Source organism: Balaenoptera physalus (genome assembly GCF_965194825.1).
Source record: "Balaenoptera physalus genome assembly, chromosome: 20".
Lineage (NCBI taxonomy): Eukaryota > Metazoa > Chordata > Mammalia > Artiodactyla > Balaenopteridae > Balaenoptera > Balaenoptera physalus.
Window position 1 is genome coordinate 39966350 of NC_138901.1, and position 19759 is coordinate 39986108.

Below are 19759 nucleotides of genomic sequence, written 5' to 3' on the forward strand. Positions count from 1 at the left end.
ATTAACGCATGTATGTGGAACCTAGAAAAATGGTACAGATGAGCCGGTTTGCAGGGCAGAAGTTGAGACACAGATGTAGAGAACAGACATATGGACACCAAGGGAGGAAAACTGCGGTGGGGTGGGGATGGTGGTGTGCTGAATTGGGCAATTGGGATTGACATGTATACACTGATGTGTATAAAATTGATGACTAATAAGAACCTGCAGTATAAAAAAACAAACAAACAAAACAACTAATACTAAACTTTCATTGGGTTATTTGTATGGAAATATGTTAATATAAATGTTTCATTCATTACATGAAATTTCAAAAAAAAAAAAATTTATTTATTTACTTGGTTGCACCGGGTCTTAGTTGCGGCGGGTGGGCTCAACAACAACAGTAACGGTAATTTGTTAACAACAACAGTAATTTGTCTATTTGCCAGGATCTGTGCCAGGTACTTCGCATACAGGATCATAACCTCAGTCCCCAGAGGATCTGGGAGCTTTAAGCAAATCATTCAAGTCATGTAGGTGGTAATGGGCAGGAGTGAATTTTGTACCCAGGTTGTGTAATTTCAAATTCTGTGTTCCTATCCACTCTGCTACGTTGCCATACTGTTCATACTTTTTGACCCTAGAATCTGACTCCTAGAAAGGAAACCTAAGGAAACACTTTAACTGTAGAAAAACACTATGTTGCAGTGTTAGAAAAGGGAAAAACTGACACAATGTTATTGTCTAACAATAGAAGAATGCCTGTAGTATGTTGCAACTATGTTATGGAATATCATAGAGACATTAAAAAAGATAATGGAGACTCTAGGAATATGAAAAAATATTTCAGATAAAATATTCAGTGAAAAAAGCAGAATATGGATGGTCATACTGATCAATTGCCACAGCATAAAAATATGTATGTATAGGAAATACAGTTGAAAGTATTTGTGGATTGTGGTTGTTCAATTGGACTGGCTAAAATTTTTTCCCTCAAGACTGTTCTTAGTTTTAAAACAATTATCTGAAATGAACAATTTTATCACATAATCCCCTTCTCAAAACACTGGCCCCGGTCCAATTTCTTTCCTACCTGTACCTCTTCTGCTCAGAGCAGCTCCCCGTTTCCATTTGCTTCTGTTGAGCTCCGTAGCATGAGCTCTTGCCACTCAGGTCCATGTGCACAAGATTGGCCCAAAAAGAAACTGCACATTTCCAAAAAAAATAAAAAAATAAAAAAAAAAAGAAAAGAAACTGCACATGTCCAGAAGTCACTTCACCATTTCTTCTATCTCTGTTGTGATCAGTAGTGTTGAGCTGCATATTTTATTGAAGAATTTGTCCTTTTTCTTTCCCCACAAAACAGGGTCTTCCCCCCGTGCCTGTTATCACAATATTCCTTTGAGCATAGCTGTCACCTTTATACACCTGTATACAGCTGTTGGCCACAGGTCTTCTCAACCTCAGCATTATTGATATGTCAGCTCAGATAGTTCTTCGTTGTATGTGTCCTGTGCATTGTAGGATGCTTCATACTAGATATCAGTAGCGTCACCCCCCAAAAGTGTGACAACCAAAGACATCTCCAGATATTGCCAAATGTTCCCTGGGGCTGGGGGGCAAAATCGCTCTTGATTGAGAACCACCGGACAACTGGGGGGATGTTGGTGGCATAGTGAGAACCTGTAGCTGACTGGTTATGCCCTTATTTAGCCACAAGAGGTCTCCCTAGACCCCATTATGGTTCTATTCTGGAACATACAGGGCTATGGCCACCACCAAGTAGGTTAATTGTCATGACTTGGTGGGTGACGACAGCAAAAGGGGAGCTTAATTCCCATAGTGTAGGTTGTACATACTAATTTGCTGCCAAAGAAAGGGGAGTGTGGAGTTACTGCAGTGGAGAAACCTGACAAACACGACCTCAGCCAGGTGAGGGAGGTCAACATCAACACTGAATCATAATGATAGTATGTACCTTTTTTTTTTTTTTTTAATAAATTTATTTATTTTATTTTTGGCTGCATTGGGTCTTTGTTTCTGTGTTCGGGCTTTCTCTCGTTGCAGTGAGTGGGCTTCTCATTGGGGTGGCTTCTCTTGTTGCAGAGCATGGGCTCGGTGCGCAGACTTCAGTAGTTGTGGCACACAGGCTTAGTTGCTCTGCGGCATGTGGGATCTTCCCGGACCAGGGATCGAACCTGTGTGCCCTGCATTGGCAGGTGGATTCTCAACCACTGCGCCACCAGGGAAGCCCCGATAGTATGTACCTTTGACATACGTGATGAAAATGGCACTTTATCCCTGTGATCCTCCTCCCCAAACCTCATGACCCCAGTCTAATCATGAGAAAAACATCAGACAAATTCCAATAGAGGGGCATCCTACAAATACCTGACCAGGACTGCCCAAAACTGTCAGGGTCATTAAAAATAAGGGAAGTCTGAGAAACTGTCGTAGCCAAGAGGAGCTTGGAGACATGACAACTAAAGATAAGGTGGTACCTGAATGAGATTCTGGAACAGAAAAAGGGCACTAGGTAAAAATTAAGGAAACCTGAATAACTATAAACTTTAGTTAATAATAAAGGGTCAACATGGGTTCATTAATTATAACAAACTTACCATACTAATAAAAAATTTTAATAATAGAGGAAACTGTGTGCAGGGGAAGGATTATATGGGAACTCTGTCCTCTGCTTAATTTTTCTGTAAATCTAAAACTGCTCTAAAAATTACGTCTATTAATTTTTTAAAAAGCACCTGGGGACTTCCGTGGCGATCCAGTGGGTCCAGCGGTTAAGACTCTGTGCTTCCACTGTAGGGACACAGGTTCGATCGCTGGTCAGGGAACTAAGATCCTACATGCCATGTGGTATGGCCAAAAAAAAAAAAAAAAAAGCATCTGATCAAGCCCTGCCTTGGTAAAATAAACGAAGAAAAATTTTAAATGGTGGATTTGCTAGAATTCTGATTTCTGATTTAAAAGGAATCATTTGATGACTGTAGTGAGAAATGCCACTCTCAAGTACCAATCAAGCCCCTCATTTTCTGCAGAGTATCAGGTAAGAAAGCCAAAGATTGATACTGCAGAAAACTTTGAATAAAGGAACCCAACTACTTTAAATAATTCTTAGAAATTACTTCTATCTTCACAAGTAGGTAAATGTGTCATGATCATATAATGAGAATATCAACAATTATATCTCACTAATACCCCTTTGAAGATGGTACTATATTCCAGGACTATATCCAGTAGAGGAAAGTTGAGTCTCAGAGAGATTATATATCTGCCCAATATCATAAAACTAATATGACAAACTAAAACTAAAACTCAAATTTTTACATCTGATTTTACAATCTTTGCTTTTAACTCCTGTGCAATATTTCCTCCCTATATGTGACAGCCGAGGTTATGCATGTCACTGTAAAGTATATATTACATAATTTAAAAAGTGCTAAACAGGGTCTTCCCTGGTGGTTCAGTGGTTAAGAATCCGCCTGCCGGACTTCTCTGGTGGCGCAGTGGTTAAGAATCCACCTGCCAATGCAGGGGACACGGGTTCGAGCCCTGGTCCGGGAAGATCCCACATACCGTGGAGCAACTAAGCCTGTGCGCCACAACTACTGAGCCTGCGCTCTACAGCCAGCGAGCCACAACTACTGAGCCCACGTGCCACAACTACTGAAGCCTGCGCGCCTAGAGCCTCTGCTCCACAACAAAGAGTAGCCCCCACTCACGGCAACTAGAGAAAGCCCGCGCACAGCAGCAAAGACCCAACTCAGCCAAAAATAAATAAATAAATAAATTTATTAAAAAAAAAAAAAAAGAGAGAATCCACCTGCCAATGCAGGGGACATGGGTTCAAGCCCTGGTCTGGAAAGATCCCACACGCTGCAGAGCAACTAAGCCCGTGTGCCACAGCTACTGAGCCTGCGTGCCACAACTACTGAAGCCTGTGTGCCTAGAGCCCGTGCTCTGCAACAAGAGAAGCCACCACAGTGAGAAGCCTGTGCACCGCAATGACGAATAGACCCCACTCGCCACAACTAGAGAAAGCCTGAGTGCAGCAACAAAGACCCGATGCAGCCAAAAAAAAAAAAAAAACAAAAGTGCTGAACAAAAACCAGAAGTCTGTGTCCTCAGCTGGCTCAGGATACCAATTTCCTTACCAGAAAATTGTGGATAATAATGCCTGTCCTGTTTACCTCACTCGGTTATTTTGAGTCAAAGGAAAGAATATATGAGAAAATGTCTTGGAACCTGTGAAGTGTGGCATTGTATCATTAACACATTTTTACTTGTGCAGCTTTTTGCAAATATGTCTGTGAGCTAATTGCAAAATGGAATTTATGGAGATGATGGAGGGAGCTTTAGACTAGAAGGCTTAGAAAAGAATTGTATCAGTCTCAAATCCTCCCTTGGAGGATAAGATCCCAAGTATGTGGTCTTCACCACTGACTGCACTTATCACCTGGGGAGCTTTTAAAGGCATCTATGCCCAGGTTTCTCCCCAGACTAATTAAATCACAATTGCTAGGAGTTCGGCACAGGCATTGCTATGTTTGAAAAGCTCTCCAGGTGACTCTAATATGCAACCAAGGCTGAGAATGGCCCTCCTAATTGATCTAAAGTCAGCCCAGTTCCATAGGCCCACCCTACCTTTCCTGCATAGGCTGCTCTTCACTCCTAGAAATTGCTGGAGTTGGAATATTGCCATCAGGCAGTGAGGCAAAAATAAAAGTCTGGTCAGCCAAGCTGCTGAGACAGCTGATGATATTGTCATTTGACTAAAGGAAATGGATCTATGTCAGTTTTATTCAAAGAAGGAAGAGTCCGGGAGGGAGAATGCTTCAGAGGCTGGCTGTGCAATCATCTAGCAGTCTGCTGCAGCAGCAGGCCAGGAGAGCAGAGAGGCAGCTTGGATCCTATGTAAACTCAGCTCTGCGGGTCAGTTTATCTTGGCTATTGTGTTGTCTGAAGAGCCTTTGTTGGGAACCTGGGCCTTGGTGCCTGGCAGACCAAAGCAACAATCAGCTTTCAAGTTACTGAATTAACACTGTTCAAAAACTGAGAGCACAGAAGAAAAAGCTGTGGAGCAAGAATAGCATTAGATGTGCTACAGAATGAATACAATTCAGAGCTAGAAACTCCCTTCTTTTAGAAACAAGGCCCAGGTTCCTATATGTATTACTTTTCAGGGTCTTCGGTAAAAGAATTTAGGTTACAGCACTGCCAGGAGAGAGTACCGAGATGAAGTCATCTGGGGAAACTGAGGGTCCCTGTCTTCTAGGGTCTGGGTATCACTCTGACAAATCCAGGAATTCATTTTGTCATAACACTTAGAGGTGAGCAGTCTCTCGGGGATGGACCCACATTAACCAAGCTCACAAGAGTCCAATATTGGAATAATGTAATGACCAGGCACTGACACTGTATGGTACGCTCTCAAACATCTGTAAGAAAGACAACATGGGGAGCCACATCAGAACCATAAATTATACTTGAAAATCAAGAATATAATTAAGGGGACTTCCCTGGTGGTTCAGTGGTTAAGACTCCGCACTTCCAATGCAGGGGGAGTGGGTTTGATCCCTGGTCAGGGAACTAAGGTCCCACATGACGCTTGGTGTGGCCAAAAAATTAAAAAAATAAAAAGAATATAATTGAGAAATGAGTTAGGTGATCTTACAAGGCGGTATCATCAAGCAACAGTAGCTGGATTCATTCAGCCTCTCTGTAGGGGTGACCCGTTAAGCAGAATAAAATATCCCAGATTCTGGCTGGGCACCTTCTGTCTGAACCATATTGGAGAGTCACTGACACATTCTTGCTCTTCAGGGGTCATTTATTCAAACCAGGGGTCTCCAAACATTTCTGGTTATACGTTCCTAACAGCAACAACAACAAAAAAAGTAAATCCATTTTTTCAAATCATCTGTGGATAATGTTGAATTTTTTTGGTATCATCTTCTTGTCAGATCCGACAAGAAGGTTATTGCTTTTTACTGAGTAATGTGGCTGACAGCTTATATGAAAGGTAAGAGAAATGTCAACCCCACCACTTTCTTGCTGGCTTGGGCTTTAATTATTAGCATTATCTTTAATTTGCTGTTTCTTTGCAGGAAACTCGGGACGCTCTTGTCCATTTTATGGGGGTTAACTTAGTGAAAACTGAACACCGTAGTATAATATAATCTGTAAATCCATTAAACAGGGCACATTAAACTGCAAGTTTTCCCAGGCTCTGCTGAGAGGAAACTATTGAGTGAGGTGCCACTGTCAACCCTCCAGTCATGGAATTCCCATTCTTTGCTGGGATATCTCAGTAATGAAGAAGGCTATTCTTCAGACAATATATAACACAATGCATTCACTCAGAGACTAGAATATTTTACAGCTTTGGATACAATAGCAATACGTATACAATCGTTCTTACTTAGAAATTATGCCCTAATCCCTAATTGGATATGGACACTCCTAAATCTCTATCTACCCATTTGCTGAAGAAGGGAGTCTTTTGTGTAGATGTCCAATCTCTTCCATCACATTTTTTTTTTTTTTAAGTTGAATCCTCCTCCAGAGCTGGAGAAGCCCATGTTGTTTTTTTAATTTTTTTAAAGATTTATTGATTGATTGATTGCTATGTTGGGTCTTCGTTTCTGTGCTAGGGCTTTCTCTAGTTGCAGCAAGCGGGGGCCACTCTTCATCGCGGTGCGCGGGCCTCTCACTATCGCGGCCTCTCCCATTGCGGGGCACAGGCTCCAGACGCGCAGGCTCAGTAATTGTGGCTCACGGGCCCAGTTGCTCCGCGGCATGTGGGATCCTCCCAGACCAGGGCTCGAACCCGTGTTCCCTGCATTAGCAGGCAGATTCTCAACCGCTGCGCCACCAGGGAAGCCCTCCATCACATTTTGATTCTCCTTATTGTTACTGCTGTTAACTTTACCTGAAGTTCTGAGGGTGCCTAAGGATTGTACTGCTCCACACAGCACCACAAAGTGAGTATGAGAGAGCTAGAGTCATCATCTCATTTTACTATTAGGAGAAGGGTTTTATTTAAACTCAGAAGCAAAACAGCTAAAAGCAGAGCTAATTTGGTTGAAAGGATCAGGATGAACTAGCTTCACCCCTCTCTCTTCAGAGACTTCCATTCCTGAAGCTTTCCACTGGGTTTGAAAATTATGGTTCTGGAACATTTAAAAATTGGCTGAGATGGAATTCTGTTGTAATTGGTGTTGTGCTATAGGTGAGTCTGCAGGAACTTGAGACAAAGGAGATGCCATGCACGGTTCGTCTGCGATGAATTAAGAACAAAAGGAAGTCTTCTGATCCATGGCTTTCTCCCAAAGATATCATAGCGTAGGGTTTTAGTGTTTGGACTCTACAGTCAGACTGTATTGGATTGTTCTTTTTATTTCCTCTGTAGAGAAGTTAACTTTATTTTTTAATAGGTAATACATATACATGATACTAAACGGTAAGCCTCCCTCCCATTCCTCACCCCCAGGCTCCCAGTTCTTCTCCCAGCAGCAACCACAGGTACCAGCTTCTTGAGCTTTCTCCTAGAGATAGTAAAGGCATATTCAAGCATACTTCTATACATTCTCTATATATTTATATTTAAAAAAATAAATGGTGGCATACTTTGTACCATAGTTCTGCCCCATGCCTTTTTCTCCCCCTGAATTCTTGGAGTTTGTTCTCTCAATTCATTCATTTAACATATATTTATTGAGCATTATGCTAGATTGAAATATTGTTCTCCACTCCTCATAAGAGGATTATACATCCTGTTCTCTGCCATGTGACTTTTGAGGCTCTTTCTGTAAAGAAGGTGAAGTATACTTCTCTTCTCTCTTGACTTTGGACTTGGCCATATGATTTTCTTTGACCAGTGGATTGCAGGCCTAAGTGACAATGTGTCACTCAAAGTAGAGGCTTTAAGAGGCATTGTATGTTACCATGTACTTCTTATACATCAGTGGTCCCTAAACAAGAAGGCACTAGAAGACAACCTCAACCCAGCCTGTGAACCTCAGCCTGGAGCAGTGCCACCGCAGCTACCTGACATATCCATGAGAAAAAAATAAATGTGTTTTGTGTGTATGTGTGGGTTAGCCACTGATATTTTGGAATTGCTTGTTATCACAGCCAGAAGCAAACTAAGAACACTATGTGCCCAGGCACTATTCTAGGTGCTTAGTTTCATTGGGGAACCAAACAAAGATCCTCGCCCTCACGGAGCAGCTATGTATAAATCTGCCTCTTTTTAAAGGCTGCATAGTATTCCTTCATGTAGAGGCATTGTAATGTATTCAACCAGTCCTTTATGGATGGATTTAGGTTATTTCAAAGCATTAGTTTTAAAAGATGAAAATCATACTTCCAATATGAATGCATAGAAACTATATATTAAAGTTTTATTTAATTCATTAATGAAGAAACCACCAGGATGACAAGTGAGTTCAAAACACAATATGGGGCTTCCCTGGTGGCGCAGTGGTTGAGAATCTGCCTGCCAATGCAGGGGACACGGGTTCGAGCCCTGGTCTGGGAAGATCCCACATGCTGCGGAGCAACTAGGCCCGTGAGCCACAACTACTGAGCCTGCGCATCTGGAGCCTGTGCTCCGCAACGGGAGAGGCCGCGATAATGAGAGGCCCGCGCACCGCGATGAAGAGTGGCCCCCGCTTGCCGCAACTAGAGAAAGTCCTCGCACAGAAACGAAGACCCAACACAGCCATAAATAAATTAAAAAAAAAATTAAAAAAAAAAAAAAGAAAAAAAAAAAAAAACACAATATGCAAGTTGAAAATCGTAAAGTCAGTGGATAAAAATAAATACTGAAATAACCTTGCTAATTTTGGTAGATAACTGGCTAATGTCCTATAGGGTGAAAATAATAACATTTGAGGTTCTCTTCTATTGAACAGAAAAAATAATCATACCCCATTATCAGTTTTAGAGCATTGTAAAATTTCTGGGCTTTAATCAACTGCAAAGTTACATTTCCCAGAGAGTCAGAGTTTTTGCTAATACTAACAATGTTACGATATCCTTTAATATTCATCTTTGTGCACATGCGTGAGTCTATCTTAAAGATAAATTCCTACAAGTGAAATTTCTGAGTATATTAATTTCTTATTTTGAGAGAGGTTATCAAATTGCCCTTCATAGAAATTGTACCAAATTACCTTACTGCAAACAACATATGAGTGGCTGTTTTGTCACATCTTCTCCAACAGTGTTATTGAGCTTTTTACTACTTTCCAATCTGATAAGATAAAAATAGTACCTCATTGTAATTTTAATTTACTTTTTTTCTTGTTATAACTATAGCTGAATATTTTTTCACATCTTTACAAGTTATTTCTTTTTCCTCTACTGTGAATTGTCACTTCCTATTTTTGCCTTCAGAAGAATTAGCCCTTAGTCTGTCACACGTGTTCCAAATACTTTTTTTCACAGATTCAGACATATTTCTAATTGTAGTTCTACTATTAACTAGCTGTGTCACTTTGGGCAAGTTACTTAACCTCTCTGAACCTAAGTTACTTATCTGTAAAGTAGGGATAATAATATAGTCCTCAATCCCATATTTGAAACCCTGACATAGATGTGTTTTAGATTCTAGAAACTTTCAGTGCATATACCGTATATTACATAAAACACTAGGGAGTATGAGCTCTTCCGAACATTAATATTCCTCTAAGAAACATATGAACATACTAGATGAGATTAATAAAGCCTATGAATGAGGAGGGCTTCCCTGGTGGCACAGTGGTTGAGAGTCTGCCTGCCAATGCAGGGGACGCGGGTTCGAAGCCTGGTCTGGGAGGATCCCACATGCCGTAGAGCAACTAGGCCCGTGAGCCACAACTACTGAGCCTGCGCGTCTGGAGCCTGTGCTCCGCAACAAGAGAGGCCGTGACAGTGAGAGGCCCGCGCACTGCTATGAAGAGTGGCCCCCGCTCGCCACAACTAGAGAAAGCCCTCGCACAGAAATGAAGACACAACATAGACAAAAATAAAATAAAATAAATAAATAAAAATTAAAAAAAAAAAAAAAGCCTATGAATGACCTCATGTCAGCTGAAGTTTGCCATCAAATGAGCTATGTCAAATTTTTTGTTTTTTGAAAGTGGAGCATAAAGAAAATCTTCTATGGTTTATTATATCAATTTAAAAATTGTGCAGGTAACTTTCCCGGTGGCGCAGTGGTTAAGAATCCGCCTGCCAATGCAGGGAACATGGGTTTGATCCCTGGTCCGGGAAGATCCCACATGCCAGGGAGCAACTAAGCCCATGTGCCACAACTACTGAGCCTGTGCTCTAGAGCCCGTGAGCCACAAGTACTGAGCCTGAGTGCCACAACTACTGAAGCCTGCGCACCTAGAGCCTGTGCTCCGCAACAAGAGAAGCCACCACAATGAGAAGCTCACGCAGCGCAACGAAGAGTAGCTCCTGCTCGTCACAACTAGAGAAAGCCCGCACGCAGCAACGAAGACCCAATGCAGCCAAAAATAAAAATAAAAAAATTTTTAAAAAAATTGTGCAGAAGAGAGACATCCTCAATGGTACTGTAACTGACTATGACGTATAACATATTGATTAGACAAATACTGAGACTAGCCCACATGGGAAGGACTGGAAATTAAAAGATACTCAATGAGAGTACTATTAGTAGCTTGTGAAAATAAAGAAGGAAAATACAATTCCTTGTATCCTCCCAAATATTTTTTACCCTACAGATTTTAGTTATTTTATTTTTTACAAATTTATTTATTATTTATTTTTGGGTCTTCGTTGCGGTGCGTGGGCTTCTCATTGTGTGGCTTCTCTTGTTGCAGAGCATGGGCGCACCAGCTTCAGTACTTGTGTCACTCAGGCTCAGGAGTTGTGGCTCGCGGGCTTAGTTGTTCCGCGGCATGTGGGATCTTCCCGGACCAGGGCTCAACCCGTGTCCCCTGCATTGGCAGGCGGATTCTTAACCACTGCGCCACCAGAAAAGTCCCCAGATTTTAGTTATTGACTACTATTGACTTGTTATTGTTCCATATGAGCTGTGTCAAACTTACTTTTAATTTTTAGAGCTTTTTGGATTTTGGAACTGTGGTTAAGGTATGTAGACCCAGTGGTATCTTCCTCATAAGGTTGTTGTGAAGATTGGATTAAATTAAGCAATGCATGTAAAGTGTCTGTAACAGCTCCTAGAACATAGGAAACACCACGTAAATATTAGAGTTTCTATTGTTGTTTTTAGGACGGAAGTGCTAAGCCCTTACACCTCTTGTTTCTGGGCACTCTGAATTTTGCTTTGTTGGGTAGTCTGATGTTTGGATGAGTTTCCTTGTAAAAGGGACTGGGATATTTGAAGAGAAGAGGAGAGAAGCATTTGTCCTCTTTGATGGTGTAGAAGAAAGAGAATGAATGGGATTTGAAGCCAGATAGATCAGGATTCAAATTCCATAGGATCAGCTTCTTTAAAAAATGGGGGAAAATACCTATCTTGCAGGTTGCTTTGAGGATTAAATATAACAAGATAGAATAGAAACTGCTCTGTCCACAACATGTGCTCAATAAATTAGAGCAGCTGTTTTGTTCAGAGTGTGTTCAGGAGGGCTGACGTATAACCCTTACCCACTTACAGTCTGAAAAACACATAATCAGCCACTTTCATGACTGAAAGTGAGGGACTTGGACAAGATTCAGAGAAAGCATTTATTGTACATAAAGAAACAAAGCACTGTTGCCATGATGTGTCTGCAGGAAAATGGCACCAGGCCCTCCTCTGTGATGTAATGTCATGGGACTTTCCTTGTGGGGGGAGATGCGAGTGAAGTCTGGGAGGAGGAGCAACTCCCCCTCCCCAGACAGGCAAAGGGGAATGTTTTCCCAGGTGGTATGGTAGTGTGAGAGGCTGTAGCCTTTAGCGTTCAGGAAGTTTCCATTGTGCTGTGATATTAAAACGTAGGCAGCTCCTTTCATTATAGAATATCCTAAAGTTTCAGGTTGATCTTGTCATACTATGAAGTAAGACTGTTATCTGTTAATCAGTGGACTCTGAGGACAGAACCTATCCATTCCTGCTTGGATCCCTACTGGATTCAACTCAAATATAAACCTGGAGGGAGGGCCTGCCATGTGCCAGGTGCTAAAAATACAAAGATGATCTGATAAGTTTCCAGCCCGGGAGGAACTGGCAGAGAGAATGGATAACTGAGAACTCTTACTAAGGAGTGCAGAGTGTTGAGTGATGTAATAGAGTTATGAATACAGTGCTATGGAAGGTATTGAGAAGAGAAAGATTAGTTTTTCTAGAGAGGTTAGGGGAAACTCTCCCAGAAAAGTGACATTTGATCTGATCTTGGATTAAGTCATCAAGCAAAAGGCTTTGAGATGGAATGAGGAAAGAGCAAAGAGGGAAAGGAGATAAAGGAAAGTGAAAGAAACTGCAGGAGATGGTGTAGGAGGTGGTGCGCATATTCATTCATTTGTTCAGTTATTTATTCAACAAGTATTGGTCGAGTGCCAGACACTGTTGCTGGCACTGGGGATACAACAGGAAGCAAGACAGACAAAGTCCCGGACGCTCTCATGGAGCTTACACTTCAGAGGTGGGTGAGACAGAAAACAAATAAAAACACGAAGAAAGTAATTTCATGGAGAGATATGTGTTATGAAAAGTTGGGGGACTTCCCTGGTAGCGCAGTGGTTAAGGATCTGCCTGCCAATTCAGGGCACACGGGTTCGAGCCCTGGTCTGGGAAGATCCCACACGCCCCGGAGCAACTAAGCCCGTGCGCCACAACTACTGAGCCTGCGCTCTAGAGCCTGCAAGCCACAACTACTGAACCCGGCGCCCCTAGAGCCCGTGCTCCGCAACAAGAGAAGCCATGGCAGTGAGAAGCCAGCGCACCGCAACTAGAGAAAGCCCTCATGCAGCAACGAAGACCCAACACAGCCAAAAATAAATAAATAAATGAATAAATAAATAAATAAAATTTAAAAAGAAAAAAGCAAGAAAAGTTGGGAGCAGGTAGAATAGATGGTACCCTGGGGAGCATGTAAGTATCAGGGGGGGCCTCTGTGGAGGAAATGTTTGACCTGAAAACCAAGTGGTGAGGAGGCAGCCTTCTGGAGACAATGTTCTAGGTGGAGGGAACAGCAAATACAAACACTATACAAGACCAGGCCCAGTGTATTTGAGGAACGGAAAGGTGGCCAGCTTGACTGCAGCGGCATGAGCAAAGGAGCAACAGGGAAAGACCAGAGAGGCTGGCTTAGTAGGGCCTTGTGGCCATCGTAAGGAGTTTGTTTTGAGGAACTACCACCTGGCTGCTGTGTAGAGACTGGAAGCAGGGGGGTCAGTTGGCAGGCTGTTGCGACATCCAGGCAAGAGGTGTTGGTGGCTCTGACCAGGGTGGTAGCAGCAGAGACAGACGTGTTCAGAGCAAATATATATTTTTGAAGTAGAGCTGACAGGACCTGCTGATGCACTGGTGGTGGGGGTGAGAGAAAGGAGGATGTAATCATGTCAAACGCTATGAGAGGTTAAGATGAGCACATAAAAGTGACCTTTTCGCGGTAGTAGTGATGTCGATGTGGCAACAGTAGGAATGTGGGATTGGAGAAAGGGGATGCTGGAAAAGAACTGCTGTGAAGGCTTTGGGAATGAATGAATTTGGCCACACACAGAGGAGACGAGGGTCCTGGGCCACTGACAAAGCCAAGCTGATAACCTGTCTGTGAGGCTAGGAACTTCTCAAACTTTTACTGCTAGGGGAAAAAAAAAAAAAAAAAAAGCCCTCTGGCTAAATCTGAACAAATTTACTTACTTCTCTCCCTATATTTTTCCACCTCTTTTTTGCCCTACAGGATAAATATCTGTCCGTTCTCACACACTCTCCCTAGGCCTCAGGGTCTCTCCTCTTGGTAGATTCTTCAGAAAACTACCATCCAAGCCAAGCAGGAAATTCTGCACAGAATAGGCACTGAGTAAATGTGTACTGAGGGGCCATTAGAGGTGCTTTCAGAGAGGAAGAGAAGTTGCTTCTACTGCTTTGTTTCACTTCTACCTTCTGGCCTAACAACTCACAATGCTTGGCTCTTTTGACTGGGAGGAGGCACCATCAGCCTTATTACATCCTTTTTTTGGTTGGTTGCCTGGCTGGTTCTATTGTCTCCAGGTCTTGCAAGTCCCGTTGCCTCTTCCACTTCCCTGCATACACACGGCAGGCCTGCAGGGGTCCTCAGATCTCCCTCTTGAACCACCCCACCAGGCTTGTCCTCCTTAGCTAACATTATCTTTTATTTAAACAGAAAACAGTAGCCACCAATCTTGTTACATAACACACCAATATCCTAGGGTGTTAAACTAATGCAACATCTACTGTTGGGGAATGGTGATCTGGCAACATGAATATTTACTAGCAGGATATTGCTGAAACATTGTAACGAGTTTGACTTTCTGGCCCTGATTAGACTTTCGATTGGTAAGGGACTTTAGAGATCATCCTATTTCAATTTTCTTTGTTTTAAACTGTGGAAACCAAGGCCTAGAGAGACAAAGAAATTTGCCCAAGAGGCAGATGAGTGCAGAAATCAAATTCTTGATAATCTAAAGAATCCACCACCTCTTCATAGATTAAGGATTAAGTATTAAACGTTTCTTGTTCATGATTCTTTCTTACCTGAAAAGCATTTTTAAAAAATCTGTTTTAAACTTTCCAACTTTGTCAACTGTGAACAGTGACAAGGTGTTCTTGCTTACACTGAAACTGCTTACACTGAGACTGATACATGTGTATGATACCAACTGAGGTCTTTTTTGTGGTTTTTACTAACATTTTATTAACATTAGGACTGGATTTGCATCCAACCATGCAAGGTATATTAACTGAATACAATTTGAATGCAAAATATATTAACTGAATCAAATATCTATCTATCTATCTATCTCCGACCAGGGATCAAACCCATGCCCCCTGCATTGGGAGCGCAGTCTTAACCCCTGGACCGTCCGGGAAGTCCCCAAATCAAATATATTTTAAAGACTGCCCGGTGGAGTTGTGGTGAAGTTTGAGCCACCTGGGGATCTACCCTGGTACCATTCTCCATTTATGTGCAAACCAGTGGGGAAGGGGGCTGAAGTCAGCAGCACCCCCGGAAGCATGTCACATTCTGACAGCAGCTCAATAAAACATCGCATTTCCTACCGCTCTCTGAGAAACTGCAGAACTAACAGTGGCCAACTAAAAAGGCTAGGTTGCTCTCTGCCCCTGATCCCTGGCAGCATTCTTTCTCAAACTGACCTGTTTTCTTGCTGGGAGGCTGCCCCACTCCACCCACCTGGTGCCTCCCTAGATTTCCTGACTGCCCTGGACTTATTTTTTAACCTTCTCTTCCTTGAAAAGCACCACTCTACTGACCCAGAACGTGGGCGCCTCCCCTACGATCACTGACCATCCTACTCTCCGAGGCGAATCATTTCTCTTTAAAAGCCTTGGAAAATCAGCAGCAGTTGGGGGCTAGGTACCTTCCAATTCCTGTAATGCCTCGTTCCTACTTTTAATTCGCCAAATTTGAGCAGAGCAGAGAGAAAAGGGGAAATGCCTTGCTTCTGAGTAGGTCCTGGCTGGGCCCTGTCGGGCTGGCACTGTCTTATTTAATGCAACTGCCCCGGTTCCCGAGAGCTTCCTCAGGTAACTTAGACTCTTGAGTTAGGGATACCTAAGGTGGGAGGAGGGAGTTAGAGAGTAGAAGAAGCACTATAAAGCTTCCCCTCTCCCTACCCCGGGTTCTGGATATCCCAGCCTTGAAGCGGGGACAAACTCCAAACCCAAATAGACGGTCTCCTCCCGGGCGCCGAGAGCCTACCCAACCTCATCACCCTTTCTCCCTCTTCCTCCAGCCAGGTGCCCTGCTTGGCCAGGCTCCGCTGGCTGAGCCTCATAGGGCCTGAACCGGGACTCGCCACACTCCCCTCACCCAAGCCCGGCCAGGGCCGAGAGGTGGGGGGTGGGAGGTAGGGGAAGCAGGGGGCGGAGTTCCGTCCTTCGCTGATTGGCTCAAGACGGATGGGCTGCGGCCGGGCCCAGCCAACCCGCGGCGTGTTGCTATGTGCTGAGCCGAGGGGATAGGCGCGGGGGCGCGTCCGTCACCAGGCAGCCCCCGGCCCCGACCCGGAGGGATGCGGAGTGGCGGCAGGGGCAGTGGCGGAGACTGTGGCTTTAAGAGCGCGCCCAGAGCCCGGGATCCGGCCGGGCGGTCCTTTGCTGCTGCGCACCCCCGCGGAGCCAAGCTCAGAGCTGGCCGGACCGGGCAGCCTGCTGCCGGGTAAGCAGACGCGAGCACTGCGCGAGCCGGGCGTGCGTGGGCGTGGGGCGCGCTGTCAGCGCGGGCGCCCGACCCCCGTCACTGGGCGCAGGTCCCGTGGTCCCTGTGGCCCGGCTCCCCCAGGGCGCGCAGCACCCTCTGCCCGGCACGGCCGAGGCGGGGTCCGGTGGGGGGTCACCCTGGGGGCCGTGGGCACAGGGGGCGGGGAGCGGGCCGCCGGGGCCACGTGACCGGTTTGTTTACAAACACTGCCGGGGCCCTGGCGGCGGCCCGCGGCGGGAGCCGAGAAGGCACGGGTTCCCGGGTCGGGGGCCGGGGGCCTGTGCGAGGAGCGGGGCTAGTCGGGCGCGCGCGGTTTGGCGGGGCGGTAGGGGGGTGACCTGGAGACCTGGTCGCTGCTTCTTCCTGAGCATAGTTCCCGTGGGTTCGGAGTCTGTGGGGGGCAGGGTGGGAGCTTCGGGCGTTTTCTGTCCCCGGTGTCGCTGGGTGTCCGCTGGAGACACTGGGTCCGGGGCCGCCGCCCTCGGTGCCCCCGCCTTTGGGGGACTGGCTGCCCTCAAGACTCCGAGGAGCGCTTGGCCGGCCCTGGGCCGAGGTAACCGCAGCCGAGTTCCTGCCTGGCCGCTTCCCGGCGCCTCCCCAGTGCCCTTGCCAAAGGGGTGGGCGCGAGTTCACTCCTGCCCGACGGAATTAAGGGGCCTCTCCAGCGAGTACCTCTCGGGAACTTGCGCTGAGGGGTAGCGCCGATCTCTCACTGCTTCCAGTTCACCCTCCTTGGCCGCTGACTTCCTCTGGGTGTCTTTACCCAAGTGGTGGCTCTTCTCTCGTTGGCGGGTGGGGGGAACCACCTGTTCTTTTGGACCCAGCCCAGGAGACTGCCACCTCTGACTTCACTCTCAGCTTACGAGAGCTTACAAAGCCAAGTGAGTGAGTGTCCTCCGTTTTTTTCTGTTATGTAGCTGACTCTCCCGTAGTCCCGCGGCTGTGAATGGCACGGGAAAACGCTCCTGGGCTTCGCTGGGTTTTTTGCTCTCTGGCCTCCTTGTCAGTTTGCTCTCCTCGGGTCTTGAGGCTCTTTTCAGTAAGTCCTTGCTTCTGGTGAGTCTGAAAGCTAACAACACAATTAGCTACCATCTTTTCCCCTTGCCCTTCCTCCCATGTTCCTCTCTTCTGGTCCGGCAAGATGTGCAAGATGGGACTCCCTGTCCTAGAGTATTGGGCAAGAAGGGAAGCTGTCTGATTGCCTGTGCCCCACTTGCTCCCAGAACATTAGCCATTCAAGGAACCTAGGGGACTGAGAGGTTACGCGACTTGCCCAAGGCAACTCATGTCGCTGGTTCTGGGGTGAGACTTGACCATTCACCCTTTCCTGACTTTCCCTTGACCTAGTCACTGCCACAGGACTGCAAAGATGGGTTGAACCTGACTTCTGTCTATCCCTTATACCGAGACTGAGCCTCCCCTGAACCCGCCACTGCCCCCCCATGGGGAACATTTTAATTCCTCTAAACTGTGACAATGAGTGGCTACAGGTTCTTTACCAAGGAACAGGTCTAGCCTGAGGAGAGTTGTGCAAATTTCTCTTTGGCACCTTTCCTTATCCCCAGCTCCATGATAAGGGCCTCAGGCAGGAGCAGAGTGTCGGCCTTGGGCTCATACCCCTCCTCAGTTTGGCTTTGCCTTATCAATTTAGGATTTGATAACAGCCTTTCTGTCTTGATATCTTGTGCTTGAACTAAACTCCAGAAGCTTGGAATTAGGGGTGAAAAATGAAAATAAACGCATGTGCAAGAATATCGTTTTCCTTTTTCCCTCTAGGATAGTGGTTTTCAAACTCTGAGTGGGATCCACAGTGAGGAATACATTTTACATCCCTGCACAGAGGTCCACAAGTGCATCAGTTCCCAGAAACAATAATTGCCCTGACTACCTGCAGTGTGTCCTATTTATAATTTTTTCCTACTTACTTAAAAAAAAAAAATCAACTGCTGGTCATGACTCATTAATTTGGTTTCTTGACCAAACGGGTCACGGCCCACAGTTGAAGAAACATTGCTGTAGAGCAGAGGTCCTCAAACTTAAATGTGCATAAAGATGACCTGGGTAGTGTTTAAAAGTGCAGTTTGTAAGTCCAGTCTGGAGATGTTTATTCTCAGTGGGGCACATTTTTAATAAATGGGCCATGAGGTTGTTAGACAGGTGGTTGATAAGAAACCCTGAACTAGTGGGAACTGGGGTCAATGAACAATGAAAGGCATTAACTTAGATATGAAGAGTGCAAAGCCTTAGTCAGATATGTGCGCCATACTCTATGCAAACCCAGGATCACTCATCTGTCACACTAGCCCAGGCTAGTCTAAGGGTATAGTGTTGTTTGATTTCAGCTGTCATGAGGCATTGGCCCTAAGAGATAGCCTCCCTTCCCTCCCCACATCACTCCGCTCCAGCCCGCTTGAGGGCTGCTGTTCATCTTTCTATACCACTGGATGTTTCTAGGTGTGTGGGGTTGGGGTCATGAGTAGTGCTGTTGAGCCTGCTGTATTATTCACAGATTTATGTGAATTTTCACTATTTTAATGATTTTAATGGTTTTGAGTCAATGACACAGTCATTGTGCCTGGGACATTAACAGTTTGGGCAGCAGAAAAGGTTGGTTTTAATATCTGGGTATTCCAGGCTGTGTAATCTAGGGGAAGGGCAGACTGGTGATTTTATTTTTGTTAGGCGTGGGGAGGGGAGCCAGGGGCTTGTCTGTCAACAGTTAATAAGAAGAGGTGCAAGCTTCCCCACCTCCTTGCCTGCCTCAGCCCTGGTTCTTTCCTCTGTAACAGCTCAGCTCCTGTGTGCAGGTGGGTCTTGTTAGTATTCCGGTTTCTGATGCTGTTACCTCTGTCTCTACTTTCAAGCATAAACATACACACACCTGATGCTTCCACATGTTGTATGTTTCCCTCTTAGTCATTGTGTCCAAACATGTTGGTAAAAGAAATTTCCTTGAATTTATCAAAGCTGCAATTTAGCTTCAAAAAGAACTCTAAATTATCCAAATTCAAATTCAACTGTGGTCCTTCCTGCCAAGGGTATGCCTTATATGGGAACACTAACTGTAGGATTGTTGAAATTAACTTGAATAATGTTCAGTTTGGTCAAGCAGCTCACATTAACGTTTAGTTTTGAGCCTATGGGAAAAAAAAGGAAACAACAAAAGGATGGCATATCCTAGGATAGGAAAAGCAGGTAGGATTCAAATTGAGGTCTGGATCAATTTTCTTTGTGAATTATCTTGGCATTTCCCTAGGGTCTGTCAACCAAACCACTAGTTGCTCTGGCAGTTGCATTCCCTTAGCATGATGAGGGGGTATAAAGCTCTGGAAAAGGAAGTGTCTTTTTGAATTTTAGCATCCAATGATGGAAAGCCAGGGCCTACAGGCTAAAGGGAT

At 44.9% G+C, this 19759-nt stretch overlaps 2 protein-coding genes and 1 long non-coding RNA gene across 5 annotated transcripts in view; 2 read left to right on the forward strand and 1 right to left on the reverse strand.

Annotated features, from left to right (window-relative positions):
• Window positions 1–19759, forward strand: part of PRR11 (proline rich 11) — a 276060-nt gene that overhangs the window by 119716 nt on the left and 136585 nt on the right. The window lies entirely within an intron of this gene.
• LOC309649780 lies at window positions 1512–17027 on the reverse strand. The gene is made up of 4 exons (XR_014257280.1): window positions 16708–17027; window positions 3821–4992; window positions 2250–3479; window positions 1512–1960 (listed from the first exon to the last, which is right to left on the reverse strand). It is a non-coding gene; the product is annotated as an uncharacterized lncRNA (long non-coding RNA).
• YPEL2 (yippee like 2) overlaps window positions 14784–19759 on the forward strand; it is a 63666-nt gene continuing 58690 nt past the window's right edge. For 2 of the 3 annotated variants that reach the window (XM_082440202.1, XM_082440201.1), the window contains exon 1: window positions 16052–16319. The gene's annotated coding sequence lies outside the window, so the exon portion shown is untranslated. Of the gene's footprint in view, window positions 15686–16051; window positions 16320–19759 lie in introns of those variants that run through there. The other variant, XM_082440203.1, reaches the window with a different exon arrangement.